At 38.4% G+C, this 20,123-nt stretch overlaps 1 protein-coding gene and 1 long non-coding RNA gene across 3 annotated transcripts in view; both read left to right on the top strand.

Annotated features, from left to right (window-relative positions):
* The window catches only part of NRXN1 (neurexin 1), a 1,268,129-nt gene that overhangs the window by 88,730 nt on the left and 1,159,276 nt on the right, over nucleotides 1–20,123 (top strand).
* On the top strand, nucleotides 12,606–15,958 carry LOC129399591 (uncharacterized). 2 transcript variants are annotated; one of them, XR_008627189.1, is made up of 3 exons: nucleotides 12,606–12,874; nucleotides 13,497–13,682; nucleotides 15,875–15,958. It is a non-coding gene; the product is annotated as an uncharacterized LOC129399591 (long non-coding RNA). The 2 variants fall into 2 exon arrangements; XR_008627190.1 differs by lacking the exon at nucleotides 15,875–15,958 and adding an exon at nucleotides 15,612–15,693.

Below are 20,123 nucleotides of genomic sequence, written 5' to 3'. Positions count from 1 at the left end.
TTTGATCATTGTATGACTGAAATTCAAACATGAAAATTTCTAACTGTATCTCAAGGTGATTCGATAAAATAAAATAAAATAAAATAAAATAATTCTTCTTAAGACACTTCTCCAGAAACAAATGAATGAAAAGAATCTATAGCCTGTGTGCTCTTTCCTGGCACCGTGACTCCCTGATCTGGGTGTAATGTTAAGGAGGACCATGAACTGGGTGAGCCTGAAAGTCCTAGAGTTGTCAGTTTTGTCCATGGATCCCACAGACTTTCTCTGTTCCAGATTTGATCATTCCTGCCTTTTTGGTATATAAATTTCCCAGTATTTATTTTCTTCGATTTGGTTTTGAAGACTCAGTTATTTTGTTTAAAATAAGACTAAAGATTTCAAATTGTTCAATCCGATTTTATTGTACTTATCCCAAAGGGTTGACAACTTAGAAAAGTCAGCTTGTTAATTAAAGTCGAAAATGGAGGGAGAGAGAAAGTAGGGGGAAATGAAGGGCATCAGGAGGGAAGGAGAGAAAGGTATCCTTAATCTTAGATTCCTGACTCACTGAGACTGAAAATGAGCCTGAAAGAGGGCAGAGCTGATGTTGCGTTTCTGTCTTGATCATACTTCCCTGCCCTGAATGCGCTGGGTGGTCTCTTTATAATTATTTCATGGAGTCAAATACCTTTGCTCACTGTTTACTTTCTCATCTGTAAAGTCAGGAGGATAAAGTTTATTCAGGATTTTTTAATATGAGTCACTATTTGAGAGTGATATGAATTTCTTCATGCTATTATTACTTTTATAACTATTATTTTATTACTATTATTACTTTTATTACTATTATCTATCATAAAGGCTATTTGTTAAAAGTTTTAAAAATGCAGATGTAACAACATTATTTTGAGAGTAGACTAAGCAGAACCAGTGAAGATGCTGCTCTGGGATTTTGTTTTGTATTTTGTATTTGGCTTTTGCTTTCAACATTTTATGTATTAAACAGTGGTTCTAGAAGCAGTTCAGAACTGTAAGTAACTTTCATATTCATTTCAATGTAATTAGCTCTGTGATTTTGGGAAAGCCATTACATTTTTAATTTTTTTAAATTAATTATTTTTTTTAAGAGTTTCAGACTTTAATACTAAACCAAAAACTTCAGAATTCACACCAGGAACTCATCTCAAAACCCTCCATCCCACAACTTGCAGGAGTTTAAACTTATGAGGGTTTTCAGTAGAAAGTGCCTGACATACTTTCTCACTAAGACATGTAATGCCTTGGAAATAATTGTATTTTAGATGGACATTTGAAGAGTCACTAATATGGACAAAAATGATTGTAATATTTATTACTATAAATGTATTACTTGATTCCTGATTTAAATTCATTTCAAGGAAGTATAGAAATTATAGTTCACTGAATCTATGTGCTATTACATAAATTTAAATTGGTTTATGCATATAAGTAATTATAATGCCTCATCACTATTACTGTCACTATCATCCTGTTGATCCTTGATTTGCTTGAGCGGGCTCAATAATGTCTCCATTCATCCTAGCCGTGAGATTTTAGCAGCCTCTCTTTACTCATCCTTCACAATGGTGCCGCATTAGAGGTTCTTTCAGAGTCAGGAGAATGAGACCCATCATTGTTTCTGTATCTGGCACATGAAGACGACACGGGGAGCTTACCAGGTTCTCCCATGCAGACAGGAAAACTCTCGGTAGCTTTCCATTTTCTCCAAGAGGGAGAACTAGGCTATTAGATGTTGATTACAGGAGCTTGGTTTTATAGTCTCTGGATGATGGCCATTGATGGGATTACACAGCCCAGGGCAGTTTGTGGGTGTGACTGCCTAGCTACTGGAAAATGGGGGATCTGGGTGGAAGAGCCCAGTCCCGATCTGAGCAGCCTTGGAGATCTCAGCCCCGAGTCCCACACACCTGGGTTCCTCTGCCGGTTCCTTCATGAGTGAGGCTCATCCGAACGTGTGGAGAGTGGCCTTGAGCATGGCTAGGGTTGGGTTCTGGAGGTCTTCGGCTGCCGGGGCTCTGCTCAGGGCAGGGAAGGAAACTCAACGCACCCCCTCCGAAGTGTTCTGGTGAAGACAGCCAGGTGTGGGGTTAAGACACTCTCATTACATTTTTTTTTAGATCTCAAGTTTTTATTTGCTCAAATAGAATGTTAACAGGAGCCAAAGTGCAGTATGTCTTCTAGTTCCAGATTCAGTGCATCTTGAAAATAATAAATATATATCTTTGAAAAAATCAGTGATGTATATTTTTATCCATATAAATAATGACTTTATTAAACAGATATAATTCACATAATAGGAAATTCACTTTTACAGGGTTTGTTTGTGAGAGGGGGCACTTAACACTGCTCAGGGTCTGCTCTTGGCTCTGTGCTCAGGAATCAATTCTACCTGTTCTTTATGGGACCATAGGAGATACTGCGGATGGAGCTGGGCCAGCCACATCCAAGGCAAATGCCTTCCCACTGCACTGTCTCTCTGATTCCAGGAAATTAACTTTTAAAGTGAATAGTTAGGTAAATTTTAACATATTCAAAAGGTTGTAAATCTATTATGACTTTCTAACTTCAATTTTCCTCAACTAAAAAAGAAATCTTAGTAGTCACTTCCAGACCGCTTTCTCAAACCCTGGTAACCATTAACTTACTTTTTGATTTTATGGATTTTCCTATTCAGAATAATGAAATCACTATAATTCATAATACCTTAATTTGTAACATCTGTAAATGTTTTTCTTTTTTGTGGCTGAATAATATTTGGCTTTGTGAATATACCACATTTTATTTAAACATTCATGAGTTGGTGGATATTTAAGATGCTTTTACATTCTGGCTATTGTGAAGAATGCTGCTATAAATATTCATGAACCAGTTTTTTTAATGTATATATTTAATTATCTTGAGTACATACATAAGAGTGGAATTACTGGGTTAGAAGGTATGTCTTTATTTAATGTTTTGAAAATCTGCAGGGCTATTTTCAAAAGTACCTTTACCTTTAGACATTCTAGCCATCAATTTATGAGGATTAGAGTTTCTCCAAACTCTTAGCAACACTTCTCACTCTCTAACCTTATATTTTAGATTTGAAGTAATTTAAGTGAAAGGAAATTTTACTAAAGTTTTTCTCAAAAATTTAGATAAAAAGTTCTAGAAAAAAATGTTAAGTATGTTTATTTATTAAAATACTATTACTAATGAGGATTTAAAATACAATGTTGGAAAATACATCACTGAAATTCACTGAATTATTAAACCAGATGAAAAGATTGTTTCTCAACATGCATTCCAGGGACCAGAGATATAGTACAGGGCTTATACTTTGCTTTTCCCAGCTGATCCAGCTTTGATACTTGGCCTTAAATATGGTTCCCCACGGCCGCATGCATGTGCGGCCTCTCCACAGCTGCACAAGCATGAATCCAGACCCAGCAAAACCTCTTTTGGCATGGGCAACTCCTCGCAGAATGTCTCCAGCGTGAGAACTAAGCCTCGGCCCTGTGCCCGCCCAGGAGGGGAAAGGTATTTCTCTCTCTCGCCTCTTTCTCTCCGGGGATGAAGGGTGCGGTGGCCGCCATATTAAGGCGACCACAGATTGAGTTTTCAAGCCTGCAATTATCTAATATCTGGAAGAAATCTCCCTGGACTTCTTGTTAAAGTACAGAAATTCAAAACTGTGTGGCCGCTACTGCGGCCACGCGACCTTATTTGTCTTCACAGTAGGTCTGAATCTAGTGGGGTACTCCTAACAACAATAGTGAGGTTTGTGTTGAAATATTGAATGTAATCAAAGTAAACAGAATGTAAAATGAAACTTATCAGTTACAAGGTGGGGGGGATGGGAGGTGTACTGTGTGGGTTTTTTTTCTTTTTGGTGGTGGTATATGGGCACTGGTGAAGGGATGGTTGTTTCAGCATTGTATAACTGAGACCTAAGCCTGAAAGCATTGTAATCTTCCACACGGTGATTTAATAAAATAAAATTTAAAAAAATATATGGTTCCCCAAGTCTGACAAGAGTGATCCCTGAGTACAGAGGTAGGAGTAAGTCCTGAGCACTAGGTGTAGCTCTAAAGACAAATAAAACAAAAAAGGCATTTACAGAGTACAGAATTCAGACCTGATTTAAGCAAGCCAACAAGCAGTCTATTTAAAAATAATAAAAATATAGCATTGGAGTGATAGTACAGTGGGTAGAGCATTTACTCTTGCACACTGCTAACCTAGGTTCAATTGCCAGTACCCTGTATGGGGTCCCCAGAGCACTACCAGGAGTATTTCCTGAGTACAGAGTCAGGAGTAACCCCTGAGCATTGCCAGTGTCTCTTCCACCTCCACTTCCCCCCACCAAAAAAAAAAAACTAAGAAACAAAAGACAAACCTTCTTCAACCTGATGAAGAATATGAATGGGAAAATTCACAGATGTATCCAGTACTTGATTGGATATTCCAAATGATACAGAGCTTTAAAGTTTTGATATAGTTATGGGATATACTTAATGTATTGATATCAGAACCTTGGTGGCTTACACTTGGCCATGAGCGGTTTGATTAACACAGACTATACAACCATCCTGTAAATGATAAAAGAAAGACTGTATCTCCACTTGACTTTTTCTGAAATATAGTTGGCAAATAAAATAGTACAATTTTAGCCCATGCTATGTTACATATGTGTGCATGTGTGCATCTCTCTCTATATATATACATATATATGGAAAGAGAGAGGTTGAGAGGATTCCCACATTATACTACTACATCAGTTTTCACATATTTAATTTTTTATACAAAAGTATTAAAATCTAATAACTGAGAAAATTTTACTTACACAGTTCCAGTTTCTCTCAGTGGCAGTCTCCATGCTGTATGTTAGATCCTCAAATCTTATTGACTGTATAACTTGAAGTTTGTGTCATTTTTTCACCTATTCTACATTTTCCTCACATCTCAACACCTTGCAATCACATCCTGCTCTATTGTTCTGAGTTTACTTTCAAGACATTTTCCACATAGAAGTGTTACCACGCAATATCTTACAGATTTTTGATACACTTTTTTAATGCACCAGTGTTCTTCAGGATCACCTGTGTTGTTGCAAATGTTCTGACTTTATTTAAGATTAATTAAAATACATACATCACACATACATACATACCCATGTGTGTATATGCTATTTTACTTAAAGGATGCCATCTCTTGACATTTCTGTTTTTACAGAGCCAGGATAGATATCCAAGAAAAATAAATAGGATTTAAATTGGAAAAGAAAAAATAAAAGTATTGGTACTTTTGTATTGCATTGTCTTACTATATCCATGTGGCGTATTCATATGCCAAACACAGTAACAGTGATGGGTCTCATTCTCTTGAACCTGAAGGTCTCTAATGTGGCACTGTTGGGAAGGACGAGTAAAGAGAGGCTGCTAAAATTCAGGGCTAGGACAAATGGAGACCTTACTGGGCTCCCCCCCCACACACACACACTTCTACTAAGTCTTCCTGTGCACCCTGTGGATACATCAAATCTGCTGGAAACCCTCGGGACTTGATGCCAGAATGATAATTTCAGTTACCAATAGTTTTAAGTGGCATTTAAATTTTTTATTTTATTTAGTGTAGAACAGGGTCATAAAAATAATTCCCAAAAGAATACTACAGTTATGTAATTTGAAATCATATTTCTTCCCTGGTATTAAGAAGCATTACTATTATTTAGTCTTTACTATTTAAAATTTTGGCCTCAACTATTTCACAAAAACTGCATATGATAAACCTGAGGTAGAATGTTAATATTTAATGCTCCCTAGCGTTAGTTATTTCAACCATAGTATACATATATGTGTATATGTATATACACACATCACAAATCACAAAAATCCTGTTAATCACCGGTTTCTCGGGCGGGCTCAGTAACCTGTCATTTTGTCCTTTCCCTGAGATCTTAGAAGGCTATCTTGACTCGGCCCTCCCAATGATGTTGCACTGGGGGCTCTTTCAGGGTCAGGGGAATGAGATCCAGCTTGTTACTGGGTTTAGCATATGAATACACCATGAGAAGCTTGCAAGGCTGTCCCATGTGGGCAGGAAACTCTCAGAAAACTGCCAGTTTCTCCCAGAGGGTGAAGCAGGCTACATGATATGCAAAGCAGCCGTGCACTTCTGAGAGCTTGCTTTTAAGTCTCTCTCTGGATGTTGGCCGTTGATGGGATTACACACACTTGGGTTCCTCTGCAGGTACCTTCATGCATGAAGCCTGTCTGAACATGTGGAGAGGGGCCTCCAGCATGGCTGTAGCTAGGTTCTGGTGGTCTTTGGCAGCTGGGGGCGCTGCTCGGGATGGGGTATATATATATATTATATGTATATATATATATATATATATATATATATATACATAGACTGGAGTGATAGCACAGCGGGTAGGGTGTTTGCCTTGCACGTGGCCGACCCGGGTTCGATTACTCTATCCCTCTCGGAGAGCCTGGAAAGCTACCGAGAGTATTCTGCCTGCATTGCAAAGTCTGGCAAGCTATCTGTGGCATATTCTATATTCCAAAATCAGTAACAAGTTTCACAATGGAGATGTTACTGATGGCCGCTCGAGCAAATCGATGAGCAATGGGACAACAGTACTACAGTGTTATATTTAACCATGGCTTCTGAATTTATTATTATTATTATTATTATTATTATTATTATTATTATTTTGTATTTTGTGTCCATACCTAACAATTTTCAAAACTGAATTCTGGCTCTCTGCTTAGGGATTACTCCTGGTGAGGCTTGGGTGACTAAATGGGTGGTGGGAATTGAACCTGGGTTGGCTGCCTGCAAGGCAAAGCTTGTGCTATCTCTCCAGCCTCATTCTCACCTGCCATTTTCTGTGGTGTTGTTTCTTGCATGCCAGGATGTTTAACAGTGTTGGGCCTATACTCTCTACACGCCTATAACATTATCTCCATATTGCAAGAACCTCACATGCCTCGGAATCAGCTGTTGCTGAAACTTTATAACTTCACCCCAATTTTAAGATCAGTGTGACTGTATTTCTCTTTGAAACATCCAGAATGAAGTTATTCAAATACACCTAACTATAGAGAGCTGGGCCCAGAATTAGAATCAAGGTCGATCTCCCTGTCCACATGCATCACCCTGACCACCGAACTCTCTCACTGATTTATGGTCTTGGGTTCTGCAACAGAACTTTACACAAGGGCATGGATCACAAGGAAGAATTGTTGCACCAAGAAGTCATGATGTTCAACTCACAACTCACAACTCTGATCTTCCAGATTTGGGGAACAATTTAACTAACTTACTTGAACATCACATCTTGTAGGTAGTTCTCAGTTCACGTTAAAGCAGAACATGCTGAAAGTGTTAGCACTGCAAACTGCGACCTGTCCATGAATCCAGACTGTTTCTTCTGAATCTGTGATTCAGGGGACGAGACCTGGGGTTGCTGTCTCTGGGTATTTCTGTCTGTAAACATGGCCTCATGATGGCCTGTATATGCTCGAATGGGATAGATCACCCTCGATAGAGCATTTCAAACAGCATTTGGAACGCCAGCTTTGAAAATGCCAAATCTTATTTGTTTTACCTTACTGATTTAAGTTCCTAGAAATTATATCACTGTGGCCTTGCTCTAAGAATTAGCTAAATATTTCCTCTGCAGATGCCCAAACAGGATCTGAGTTTGTAGGGCAGGGACACACCCTGGATTTCCAACATGGTTTTCCTGCAAGTGTGTTTCATTGTTTTGCTCACCCAGCCCCGCCAAGTAAATCTGTCAGGAAATTTGGATGCCTCTCTCCCTTGCCAAAATGCTGCAGTAGCCTTTCTAGATGGGCTGTAGAAGGCCACCATTCACTGTCCAATTATTCACTCCACTCCTCAAATAATCATCACTCCCTATTTACAAATTTTTTTGCTCAGTGTTGGATGAGAATGTTGCCTTTTCTATAAACGTTCTCAGGAGCTACAAAAGGTGGAACTGTCTTATCCATCCAATGATATTATGTTAAAAATCAACTCAGCCTTAAGCATGCTATTTGTGTAGAAACCAGATGTTTAACCTCTGTGTTGGTTCCTCATGTATGACAACACTGATGTCATGGTGGCTGCCTCGTGTTGTTGTTACCGTATATGTGAACCTATGTGCAACCCACACAGCATTTCTCTAGACTTAAAGACAAATATGTTCTAAGTATAAACTGTTATCCCTCTATGAGATTTGCAATAACAGTAAGAAAAATAACCGCTTCCAGTCAGGCATCACACATCAAGCCAGGCTGGAAGAATGCTGAGCATGTGTCACACTTCTCACTGCCCTTCCTCCAGTGAACCAAGGCTCTTGGTCCGAAGAGCTGTGTGTCCCGACTGGTAATCAAGGGTTCTGCATTCTGGTACTTTAATCTTATAGAAAAAAATTGGGGATCAAGAGAGAAATATTCCTATCTCAGCACAGCTTTTATTCCCTCCCTCTGAACCTTTTCTTTTTATGTTAATGCCATTGTTATCTTTCACCATCAGTATCATCACCACTGGTACTTATTTTGAAAGTGTTAGAATTTATTTCCTTTTTAAATTAATTTCTCTGACGCTATTTTGTCTGCCCAATTAGATACAAAGCTTGTCGTTAGGAATACCAGCTCTCTCCTTTCCTGCTCCTTGCAAAACACAGTAGAGCATCCCAGATATAGCAGCGTCCCATTAACATGAATGATTTGACTTACTAAGGAACAGTAATCAGGGGCCAGGGCTATCTCAGTGCTGGAGCACATGCCAGGAGCACTTGAGGCCTGAGTAATGTACCATGCACATTACAGCTCCCTGAGCACTGTTGGGCATGCTCCATGTCGCCCTTAGCATTGTTGCTCCAAGGAGCACTGAGCACTGTATCGCCACACCGAGCCTGAGGAATGAACTCTACTTCTAGGGCACGAATTTCCTGGCCTGGCCCCAAGGATCTGAGCACTCTTTTGGGAGTCTTTCCCTTCAACAAGTAATGTGAAAAATCTATGGAGTTAGCTCAAAAAGTTTGGGAGATGCTGACCTACTCTTTCCTGATGCTCTCATTCTGGAGCACACAGTTATATTTATTTATGATACTCTGAAATAGCTTTAGGGAACATTTGAGAAGCTTGCATACTTGGTTTATTAATAAAATTCATTTTTCAACTGACATATCTGCAGCCTCACTTTTAAAAAAATGCTTGCTGTAAAAATTCCCTCTTAGAAAGAAGAAGCACAATGCCTAAATAGATTATCACATTAAATGCTCTAACTACCACTTACAGAATTTAACTCAGTTCTCTATAATTACTCTTTGAACTCCACTCCAGAACTGTAACTCCACAGTGCTGGGTGAGGTTAGGCCGAAGCTTGGCTTCTCCCACTTTTTATTTACTAACAGTTTTTGTGAACTATGATTTTCATCCTATTCATAACTTCTTTGCTATATAATTATTTCCAGCCTTCACTTTATACCATATGTATGTGATATATATTATATGTCACAGTATACATATGTACATATACATACACATGGTATATATATACACACATATATATTTCCTTTTAAAATTAATTTCTCTGACTCTATTTTGTCTGCCAAATTAGATACAAAGCTTGCCGTTAGGAATCCCAGCTTTCTCCTTCCCTACTCCTTGCAAAATGCAGTAGAGCACCCAGATATAGCAGCGTCCCGTTGCCATGAATGATTTGAATGATTTGACTTACTAAGGAACAATAATTGGGGGCCAGGGATATCTCTGAGCACTGGAGCAGTGATATTTATATATACATATATATATCACACAATCACAATATCCCGTTAATCACCGATTTCTCGGGCGGGCTCAGTAACATCTCATTTCGTCTGTTCCCTGAGATCTTAGAAGTCTATCTGGACTCGGCCCTCCTAATTGTGTTGCACTAGGGGCTCTTCAGTGTCATGAATGAGCTCCAGCTTGTTACTGGATTTTGCATACGAATACACCATGGGAAGCTTGCAAGGCTGTCCCATGTGGGCAGGAAACTCTCAGAAGATTGCCAGTTTCTCCCAAAGGGAGAAGTAGGCTAAGGATATCGCATGGCCGCAAAGCGGCCACGTGCTTCTGGGAGCTTGCTTTTAAGTCTCTCTGGATGTTGGCTGTTGATGGGATTACACACACCTGGGTTCCTCTGCAGGCACCTTCACGCATGAGGCCTGTCCGAACATGTGCAGAGGGGCCTCCAGCATGGCTGCAGCTAGGTTCTGGTGGTCTTGGACTGCCGGGAGCTCTGCTCAGGGTTGGGAGGGAAGCTGGAGCCCATCCCCTCCGAGGAGCCCTGGGGAAGACAGCCAGGCATGCGGGCAAGATGAGTCTCTTATATATATAGTCTCTTATATATATAGGCACCTATATATATAAGAGACTCTGCCTATATATATATATATATATATATATATATATATATATATATATCTCACCATACGAGTAGTGGCTCAGCTTTGGATTTAAGTGCTACTTTTCTAACCAGACAAGTAGCCATTGCATGTGTAGGTGTGTGGTTCATGTGTGCCCGTGAGTATGCGTGCGAGAGAGCAGTGCAGCCCCTGAGTGGAAATGCCATGGAAAGGTAGGAAAGCACGCACTGTAGCTCCTGCCTTTTCTTTAGTGCTCCTCCCCCGACTGTCCTGTCTCCGTGGGACAGTCCTGCATTCCCACCCCTGCAGCTCTGGGACCATTCCTCAGGGCACAGCATGGCATCTCTGGTTTTGCTGGAACTGCTTGGCAGCGATTCTTGCTTTAGGCACTAAAGCGAACAAAGACACTTCTAAACTGAACCCGCGTGAGAGAAACTCCCATTCTGTGCCATGTTCCCCAGGCTATGAGTAACTGAAATTAAGCCTTGACTTCCTGACAGTCCCCGTGTACCCAGGCAGCGCCTTCTCGGTGGCTGCTGCCTCTTCACCCTGGAGCACTCTGCCTGTCTTCCTGCTGCCACATCACCAGCTGCCACATCACCTGCTTTCTTCCTGGCACCACTGGATTTTCCCTAAGCACTGCTTCGCCCCAGCTTCTTCAGCCCACATCCATGTTAGGGTTCATCAGCTGTCGAACTTGCCTTGTGTGGAGCTTCTGTGCAATTGCAGTTTCCTCTCCAAGCCACAGGAAGTCAACTGAGTATTAACACCACGTGGAGATCACTCGAGATTTGGCGGTCTGTCAGGTGGTCCATATAATGCCATCCTGCCACAAAAACTGACTGAGTAGGTTCACAGTATAATGTGGTCAGGGTTGTCGCTCAGATGACTAGAGCTCATGTGTAAGGTACAAATTCAATTCCCGCCATCGCATACCCTCCCCTGCAGTGCCACCTAGCCCAAGCAGCGTCATATCAGCAGGCCTCAGCATTGAGTCATCAGGCGTTATTGGCTAGACATGACTGGCCATGGTTCCTCGGGATTTGTGAGTTTGCTTGAGCGTTACGCCTAAAATAAAACAGCATTGCATTAGTGTTCAAATGGAGAAATAGTGTTTTACTGTAGTTCTGGGACTTTCATTTGGAAATAGGAAGCATATTCTAGTATAAGCCAGAGAACATGCATGTAAAGAGTCACACGTTAGTTGATATATGCCATTTCTGTAGATGATATATAGAATTTCCCCTGGAAAGGTGGAAGAAGCAATGACTAGTTAAAACAGATGACTATGTTTGCCTTTGGGTATCTCTGGGCTTTGAAAATATTTTTGTTTGTCCGTATTTAAAAAGTAATGTAGGTAAGACTTTCCTAATAGAATTGGTTGGTAGAACTATTATTTTTCATAATGAATTTCTATACTTCATTCCTGAGGTACGACTTTTGGCCTTTAAAAACAATTTTATTTTTCTACTACACACTAAACCCCATGTGAAAACAATCGATGTGAGATTTGCCCATTGAAATTTGTCAGCTGTATTTTAAGTCTCATTTGACTCAGTATTACAGTTCTTTGTGTTTCGATTTCAAAGTCTGGAGTCCATTTCATATATGATGTAGTTTGTATGGTGCAATCACATGTAGATGATTTTTAATAAAATAAGGATAGCTTCTAAACCACCACACTGGAAATGAGCTATACTTGATAATAGCCATATTCCAGAGAGTTTGCAATATGCTCTGAAACCATTATGTTGTAACATCCTCATAAGGTTTTCATTGTCTTCTACTGGGAACTAAGACACAGACCTTTGAGGAATTTGCTTGAGGTTACGTAGTATAAATGACTGAATCAGGATTTGAACTTTGTTCAATGGATCCATGCTTATCCTATTCTTATTACATAAGGAAGTAGAAATGAATTATTAAAGGAAAGGAAAAAGTCCCTTTCAAAAGTCTTACTGGCATTTGTCCATCCTGTTCTTGCCAGAGTAAATGTTATGTCTCTGACAGCCTTCTCTGTATCCACTGACCAACTATGAATCACCCTCGGGGAAAAGGAATTTGCTGGGTACATGATGGGGGCAAAGAGGCCTGAGACATGGTTCCCTCCATTCTTCAATTTACTCTGAGGTGATACTCAAAACTCCCAAAAGAATGAATTAAAAAAGGTACAGCGTGTTGAGAAAGGATGAGGAGGTAAAGCTCCTTCTGTTCTCACTTCTTAGAGGGTAGGTCAGACGTGAGTTGGAGAAGAAAAAAAAAAAACAAGGGAGATACTTTGAAGAAGTGTTTTGAAGACAGACAGGACAAACAGAACCAGAAGTGTTGCTGATTCGGCCCTCTGCCCCAGTTGGAATGCTTCTACACATTCATGGGAGTTGTGGACCAGAGGCAGCATTGTTATGTTCGGAACTTTTACATCTCCAGCTGGTTCTCTTGCAGGTGTGGTGCTCTTCTTCTTCCTTTTTTAAAATTCTTTTTGTTTGGGGGATCGCTTTTGGTGGTGATTGGTGTTTACTTATGGTCTGGTGATAGGGTTGGGGAATTACTCTTGAAATCACCTGAGTAATATTTGGTGCTGGGAACCCAACCGTGAGGTCCTACATGTGACTCCTGGTCTTAGCCTTTGAGCATCTGCCTGGCCCAAGAGGGCAGGTTCTTATAAAATACTGGTAAAAGACCCAGGTTTGATTCAGAAAATCATCATTCTGCTTTCTAATTCTTAATACCATTCACATTAAATCCTTTTTATATTATTGAATATGGTCTCCTTTAAATTATCTTTTTTGCTGTTATAAACTATGGTTGTCTATTAGATTTAGTTTTTTGTTATGTTTCTAACTCTAAAAAAAAGACCCTTAGGAGACTTTTACCTTCAATGTATTCCTTTTATAAGAATCACTGTAATATCCCCACTTTGCTATTCTGAATGGAAATTTATAAATAAGAAAATTTAGATAAGATAGCATGGGTCATATAATGAATAATTAAAAATTGCACATTGTAATGTCTAGGAAAATAAAAGTATTTTTTTTCTTTTTGGGTCACACCCGGCAATGCACAGGGGTTACTCCTGGATCTTCACGTGGGAATTACTCCTGGCAGTGCTCAGCGGGCCATATGGGATGCTGGGAATTGAACCCAGGTTGGCCGAGTACAAGGCAAACACTCTACCTGCTGTGCTATTGCTCCAGCCTCATAAAAGTAATTTTTTACAAAAAAATATTGAAATCACAGTGAAAATGTTCAGGTATGTGAATAATTAAAAATGTGGAAGGTAGTGAACTGCTTCCACACAAACATAGAGGCTGCATGAATAAGAAATCATTGCCACACTAATAGAGGAATGTGATATTGATGACTCATACTATGAGCTGTGTTGCAATTGATGACTTGTTTTTGAAATGGCAAATAGTTTTGGTAAATTTCCAAATCAGATCTGTTTTATAATTTTTCAGTTTTGCTTACTGGATACATTCTGAAAAAAAATTAGCAAAATTTAAAAGCATGAAAGAATAGTTGGTGTTTCAATGCTTGTCTCTAGGATCAAATAACCATAAACATATTTTTAATCTAAATTGAACACTTAACAGCTGCATAGAACATACAATCTTATTGATTTCAAGATACCCTGTTTCCTGCCACTAATTTCCAACATGGTTTCCCACTGATGTCCACCCCGTGGAATCTGCATACGCCTAGGTTATAAAAAACTTAAGAGATTTTGGAATGTAGAAATAAAAAGATCTTTGATGTGAGTTAGAATTATTACTGTAGAAAAAAAAAGGGACAAGAGAAATTTTGATGTGCTCATCTCCCTTTCATAGAGAGATTTATCACTTTAATCAAGCCCCCACCATAGACCAAGCTTTTCAAAGACCTTTAAGCAATGTATAGTTGCGTAGTCTTTAATTTACAGTTAGTATTTGATTTCCAAGTGCTTTTTCTTTTTAATTTTTGAAGAGTACTCTTGAACCTAACTCATACTAAACTTATTTCTTCAGTAAAAGTCAGCCTGTGGATGTTCATCTGTACTTTGAAAAATTAAGGAAATGGTTTTTAATTCACATTATTATAATTTAAAATCTATGAATTTTTGTTGCTGTCTTAATGCCCGCCATTTTCTCTTTCCCTTGTTTTAACTACCAATCTACTAATATCTTGGCACATTTAAGAAGATCTGTAGGTTCTAGAAAAAAGGCTTAAATCCACCCATATTCCCTTAACACTTTAGGGGATCACATTAAGTGGAAAAGTTCTAGAAGGTGTGAATGCTGTTCTACAGAGGTTTCCAAATTGGGACGCTGGAGTTATCTGAGAGGGCAGTAGCCAGAGAACAACTGAGGGGCACTTTGTCCTTATTTAAAGAAAGCTTGACCGGAGCGATAGCACAGCGGGTAGGGCCTTTGCCCTGCACACGGCCGACCTGGGTTCAACCTCCGGCATCCTATCTGGTCCCCCAAGCACCACCAGGAAAATTCCTGAGAGCAGAGCCAGGGGTACGCCAGGAGTGACCCAAAAAGAAAAAAGAAAGAAGGAAAGAAAGCACCTCTCCCTGGGATCGTGAATGCTTTTTCTCTAAAAAAGAGGCAGGAGGCCAAGTGAGTCTGGGAACCTCTGCATTTGCACTTAAGAACGTAAGATGAATCTGGTAACGTGAATCTGCTTACCACATACCACATAAGGAGCACTTGTAGAGCATGTGCCAGCTGCACCCTGGGGATGGACCCTAGCTTGAATCTATAGTCACTGAGGCGGACTCAAGTGGTAGAGCCGTCCCTTGCATATTAAGCATGTTCAAGACTCCATGTCCAGCCTGTGGTTTGAGTACCTCACCCCCAACACCACTGAGAAAGGCTCTGGAGGCCCTAAGCAGCACCTGCCTGGCCTGGTCCCAAGCACCATCCCCTGACCACTACCAGATGTGGCCTTTAGAATGACAACGACAGCAAAAGCCTTGCATTCTATTTTTCTCTGAATCTTCCTTATACTGATATCTTTGGGAAACGAAATTGGGGAATATGCATTGATGATACCAAAAGCAGACTCCACAAGCACTCAGGTGGACGAGCTGGCCAGAAAAATGCAAGAGTACGAAACAGAATGAGTGGCAAGTGCTGGCAGTGCCAGTAAAACCTCTCTAGGGCAGTTTGTATTTAGCACTCCCAATTTTTCCCAGATACGAGAAGACCCTTTCCGTGCAGAAACAGTGAGATGTTCCTAGGAGAATAATGACCGAGTAGGAACAATATCACTCCTTGTGTCACGCTTAGGAACGTGTTCCCGGTGGAAAGCATTGCAGGGTGTCTGCATTGCACCAGGAGGAAGGAGAGCGGCAATGACAGTTATTACGGAGACAAAACCGCATCATCCAGATCTGTGACGTCCTCTGATTCTTTGTTCTCCCCATATGATTTGATTTTGTGTATGTTATAATTTCAGAATGTGTCAGTATGCGTGTGTGTATCTCTTGTTTAGCCAAGTCTGTGCCTTGATGTGAGTTTCTACTCTTGGAAACAAAAAAAATAAAATGAAAGGTAAGTGACTATGTTGCATATGAAATCAAACACTCTATCTTTTTAGAAAAACAAAATTGTTATTTCAACGTATTTTCCCCCTTTCTTTTGTGTTCCATTGTGCTATTTTTGAAGTTATGTAATAAAATTCATTCATATAATTTTAGCAAATTAGACAAGATGATAATATGAGTTGAGTGTTTGGGCGTTTCTTTCTCCTAACAGCTGCTTGCAGAGTCCTTAACACAAATCTGCATATTAACAAATGCTGGACTGGTTAGGTGTTATTTATTCTCTTGAGTGCAGAGAACAGATTTTGTCTTTTTGTTTGTTTGTTTCCTTTCCTTCCTGGTTGTGAGTTTCTACAACAGATTTTATTTATTTATTTTTTTGTATTTGACAGTAGATCTAAGTTTGGTGAATAAACCATACTTAATTTAGGGAAACACCCATTCAATAAATTCCTGGTGTTCTGGGAACTCTTTCAGGAGAAAATGTGCCATCTTCAGTCACCCTAATTATGAAGCATCTACCAGTTCTTATAAAAAATGGTACTCTAAACCTTTTATATTTCTTTGGTTTTTTGACTATGAAGATTAAACAAAAGTAAGTGGGCTTGATTAACCAATACTTGAAAGGGAGAACTATAATTATTGTGACTGTTCTAACGTTTGAAAAGAACGATAACGTAAAAGATGTATTAGGTACTTCCCATATCAACAGAATTCCTCTATGAGAGTTTTAAACCTCAAATCAGGGAGATTCTAATAAATCCAAAGTGACTCATTAATGTTAAGGGAGCAATAATTATATAAAAAACATTAATCAATTTATCAAAATTTTTAGTGTTTATTATTCTATTTTATATCACATTCAATGCAGCTATGCACAAAAATTGCCATCTATTTGGTTTTATATGGGCTATTGAATCAAAATCAAAGAACATGTGTCTTAATATATTTTGTTGTAATTGTGTTATTCACACAAGTTGACTGAAGTTCTCTTATTGCACATCATTTAGCTCTCATTTATTAAAGGAATTCAGGTGTTATCAATTACTATTAAACATAACTTTTAAAATTATTTAGTTTTGTAAAAGATAGGGCCAATTTAAATTAGCCAAATGAGAATTGTTTAATTCATCCACATTGATATGGGCATATAACAACTTTAAAAATTATTCCCATTAAAATGTGCAGTGGTGAAAGTTAAAAACAAAAACATTTCAGAAAATCCTTTAATGCAGAATTAAAGACAAAAAGTTTTATTTTTTTCAGTGACAGAAATTGTGTCCGCACCATATGCATTTTATAAGCATGTTCTGGGAACTTTGTTTAAAAATCTTAATGCATCTTCAAATAAAATGGAAAAGCATTACTAGAAATAAATTTTACATATATTCAGATAGTAAAATTTGTCCTAAATGACAAATGAACGTGGCAGAAACCATGATGTTTGTATTAATAAATAGAACCCAGTCTTCACAAATGTGCAAGCAACAAGAGGTTTTTCCCTCTTCACAGAAATAGAATCCTGTTAAATAGCTACTGTTCCCTAGAAATGGCAGTGGAAAGGCAGCCTGCATAGGTTTTACATCAATTTGTTATTTGGATATAATTTTTCCTAAAGCAATTGAAGGGATTTTTTCTATTGCTCTATAGAAAATTTTTTTGTGGTTGAAATTTTGTCAATGGATTCTCCACAAGATAATATAACTGCTATCAAACAGAATGTATTATGCTATTGTCTATGCATTATGGGTTCATTTATTATTTTTCTATCATAAATTGGGCTGAAGCGATAGCACAGCAGGTAGGGCATTTGCCTTGCACGTGGCCGACCCAAGTTTGATTCCTCTGCTCCTCTCAGAGAGCCTGGCAAGCTACGGAGAGTATCCCATTCGCACGGCAGAGCCTGCCAAGCTACCTGTGGCAGGCCAAATGAGTAACAAATGTTACTGTTTTGGACATATCAAATACACCACTACCCGGTGTCGTATTCGATATGCCAAAAACAGTAACAAGTCTCACAATGGAGACATTACTGGTGCCCGTTTGAGCAAATTGATGAACAACGGGATGACAATGCTACAGTGCAGGGCTAGCATAAATTATGTTAATGCTCTATTGAAATAGATGGGCAAACAATATTTAAAATGCTGAAGTGATTAATTATAAAAAGAGGTTATCTTTTTTAGTTCTTCTGAAGTATTGCATATTTTAACAAAACATTTTCAAATTATCAACTGAAATGATTCAAAATAACACTTATTGTATATTTGAGTTGATGTAGCTAACTAGAGTTTTTGATTCTTTTTATTTACTAATTCACCACATATTTTATTGTTTATTTACTACACATTAGAAAATATAGTAATGTGCTAGAAATTGCATACTTTATCTAGGCATGAATTGTTTCTTGTGAACTTAGATGCAAAATTTTAGAAAACAGCTCAAACAGGTACTCAATTAGATGTTAGACATGATGTATGTCTTTGTTACAAAATAAAATTTTGGTTGCAAAGAAAATCAGTATTTGCCAGAATAACACGGTCTTGCTTTTCCCCTCGTGATTGAATAAAAAAGAAAAATAATAATAAAAATCACTTAAGTAGGAAGATACAAGAAAATTTGCATGCTGTTAGTTGTGACCCTCTTATTTTTCTCCTGCTGGAATATTTAAGCACCTATAGCAAAAATAAAGCAAGTTTTAGGTTTTGATGTATTTCAGTACCTTCAACACAAAATTACATAATTTGTCATGTGATATTACTTTCAGTAGTTTTGTGTGTTGCCAGTTTCCAAAGTTCAATGAAATACTTGAGATTTTTATTTTATTTGACTATGATAAATGTTTACTAAAGTACATGCAATAATTTTGTTTGATTTGGATCATACCTGTTGGCCCTCATTGAACTTGGCGTGGTCTCCATTATTGGGGCGTCTAGGTGATGCCCAGATCAAACTAGGTCTCCAGCATGCCCTCCAGCCCTTTTGAGCTATTCCCCAACCTCACAACTGAACTCTGTTTTTATTAATTAAGTCATCTTACAAATTTGGTTGGCTTTCAATTTGTCCATAAGTAAAAACTTTCAGTATAATGCACACTGATAGAATATAAATAGCTGAGTAATTGCCCCTGCTCTCATACCATTAAATTTCTCCGCTCTCAGGCTGAGAGTAATAGTCCCAGATAACTTAGGCTAGCTTTCCACTGTGTGTTGGGCAATTCTGTTAATAGCCTTCAGTCACAAAGACTTTCTAGAGAAAGTGTTAGACAAAGGTATGCTGTTGTTTTGTTGCAGAATATCTCACCATCTCCAGTTTTATTATACATTGTGAAAGAGTAAGTATCCCACATTTTTCCTCAAGATCTCCTTGACAAATAAATACCTCCTTAGCTCTGATACTGAACAGTGTGAAGCTCTGTATGACATAATCACAGGTATGTGTATAATGTTTTATGTAGGGTTTCCAAGTACACTTTTCAGAAGGTTATTGACTGATGTACTCTGGGTCAGACATCAGAAAGTGCTTTCCTAGATAACACAATGTTTTTATAAGCCTACCTGAATTTTTAAAAATCTTTCACATAATACAACTGAGTTCTGCGTGAGTTTTATTCAGTTTTCTTCTTTTGTAATTATTCCAAAGTTAGATGGGTCTTTGCTCAAAAGTCTTAAAATATGTAGATGAAAGAAGTACTAACTGATTATAATCATAACAATGATACTTTACTATATGTATGTAACATTTAAAAAATGCTTATGCTTACACGTGGTAAGTCACTGATTTTTTGAAGCCATAAACTCACGGTATTCACCCTATCATAATTAAAACATATTTACAGAGTGAATAACTTGGAAAGGCTTACATTATCTTGCCTTTAACTGTTTTATAAATGGTTATTTTCTTAACTTAAACTGAACACTTAACTACCTGAGCAATAGAATGTATTTTAAAAGTCAGAAAATTGTAGTGGATTGATATTATTACCTATGAGCTCAGCTGATCCAGGGCCTTTTTTTCAAATGAAATTTTATCAGAACACAGGCACACACTAAATTTGTTTGTGTGTTGTGTGTGACTGCTTTCACACTATGATGTTTCAGAAACCATATGGCCTGGAGACCCTAAAATATTCACAAATCTGGCCCTTTATACAAAAGTTTGACA

The sequence above is a fragment of the Sorex araneus genome, chromosome X, assembly GCF_027595985.1.
Source record: "Sorex araneus isolate mSorAra2 chromosome X, mSorAra2.pri, whole genome shotgun sequence".
Classification (NCBI taxonomy): Eukaryota; Metazoa; Chordata; class Mammalia; order Eulipotyphla; family Soricidae; genus Sorex; species Sorex araneus.
Note: the sequence above shows the minus strand (reverse complement) of the source record. Positions and strands in the feature narration are given on the sequence as shown.